Below are 2,311 nucleotides of genomic sequence, written 5' to 3'. Positions count from 1 at the left end.
AAACAGCTGATTACGTTAGGGATACGGATACAGCGATACGACATACGGCACCAATGACTCCGGCTTAAACTGTGTCACATTCACCACACACGAAGAAAAAAGCATGTGCAATATTTGCAGACATGCGTAAATATCAAAATCGTTTTGATTTTAGCACAGTTCTCTGCGCAAATAGCGCAACCAGTGCACACACCGGGCAAATCCTTGCGCAAATTGGTAATTGGCACAAGGATACTTGAGCCGTGTAATTTGCGTATAAGCGGGGTCGCCCCTCGGCAGTGTTTGGCACGCGCTCCGGGTGTATTTCTGCCATGAAAAGCTCTCAGTGAAAACTCATCTGCCTTGTAGATGCCGTTCGGAGTCGGCATAAAACATGTAGGTCCCGTCCGGCCAATTTGTAGGGAAAATCAAGAGGAGCACGACGCAAATTGGAAGAGAAGCTCGGCCTTAGATCTCTTCGGAGGTTATCGCGCCATAAATTTTTTTTTTTTAATCGAAACAGCTGTCGCCTTGTCCGTCCCGATGTCACGTTGTTTAAATTTTTCCCAAATTATTAAATAAATCAAAATCGGTCGACTTTCATTTTAAAATATCGTTTTGATTAACGAAGACTATTGTGTTGTGAACACAAACGTCTGCAAACTTTGATATACGTTTAAAATTTTTTAATTATGTAGATGCGCCGAGGATTATAATGATTGGCTTTCTGTGCATAATATAGGTAGCAGGATCCAGTTACTGGCTTTCTATATATAGCTGTTATAACTATAGTTTGTGGCAGCAGGTCTTGATGGCCCGCTGTTGCTAACAGGTTCAAGCGGATATTTCGTATATTGGGAATAAAGCCAAAGAGGATAAATACATTGTATTGCCATCAAGACCTGCTGCCACAAACTATAGTTATAAAAGCTATATATAGAAAGCCAGTAACTGGATCCTGCTACCTATATTATGCACAGAAACTTACACGAAGAAGAAAAGCGCATGCAGTATCTGAAAAAACCGATGAGCTTGGTAGATTCGGTAAACAATTGTATATGCATCCTTTGCGAGCAAACTAACTCAATTGGCGCTTAACCGTTTAAACGTTCATGGCCGTCCGACAAGGCGCTCCAGTCGCTTCTTCGTTGGGTTAACAGGCTCCAATGGGTCACACAAAGTGAATTTAAATCATTTTTCACCTTGAACTCGGGGGTCGCCTCTTCCTCTGCTTCCATAGGCGGGTTCCAATAAACATACTTTCTTAGCCGGAGCATAATCTTTCATTCGTATAAGATGGCCTCGCTGTCGCCAACGCGTAGAGAAGATCTTTCTTTCGAACATACACAGCGCCGCCTCATGGTCCATGCTTCTGCACGGGTACGGGTACGATAAGTGACTTGTGAAGCATGATTTTCGTTTGTAGAGAGAGGACTTTACTTTTGAATTACCCACCTAGTCCGATGTAGCATTTTTTGGCAAGAGTGACTCTTCGCTGGATTTAAAAGCTGATGTTGTTGTTCGTGTAAATACTGGTTCCCAAATGACTTGATTGGCGCGGGTGTTCAAGCCGATGATATCAATGTCCTTAGCATATGCCAGTAACTGCACGCTTTTATAGAATGTTGTTTCAGAGCGGTTAATCTACTGAGCTGATGGTGGTGCTCAAGGTCTTTTTGCACACCCGTTTCAGTTTTGCGGGGAAACAAAATTCTGACATGGCAGTATATAGGCAGCTCCTTTACGTGCTGTCGAAGGCACCTTTGAAATCGACAAAGAGGTGATGTGTGTTATTGGCACATAGTGAAAATATATTCGAGGGTAGATTGACCAGGTCTGAAGCCACACTAATAAGGCCCAATCAGCCGATCCTTGGTCGTCTTCAACCTTTCGCACAATACGCTTGGCAGGACCTTATATGCGATATTAATCCGCGATAGTTGGTGCAGCTTGCAGGATTCCCTTCTTGTAGACTGGGCGAATACTACTTAGATTTCAATAGTCATTTATGCACTTGTCCGATCATATTTTGCTAAGAAGCTGTTGCATACCCCTTACCAACTCCTCGCCGCCGTATTTGAATAGCTCCAGAGAATCCATCAGCGGCCGCGCCCTTGTTGTTTTTTTCTTGATCTGATTATAGTTAATATGACTTAATGTATGAATATGATATGTCATAATCGGGTGGGGAACATTAATTGCATTATCATCGATTCGTAACGCGCTCATCATCCCTGAGTGCTACATCGCTGTCTTTATTTAGGAGAGCATAGAAGTCTTCCCTCCATAATCTAAGTACTCTCTGATCGGTTATAAGATCACAGTTTTCGTT

Source organism: Eurosta solidaginis, chromosome 1 (assembly GCF_040869045.1).
Source record: "Eurosta solidaginis isolate ZX-2024a chromosome 1, ASM4086904v1, whole genome shotgun sequence".
Classification (NCBI taxonomy): domain Eukaryota; kingdom Metazoa; phylum Arthropoda; class Insecta; order Diptera; family Tephritidae; genus Eurosta; species Eurosta solidaginis.
Note: the sequence above shows the minus strand (reverse complement) of the source record.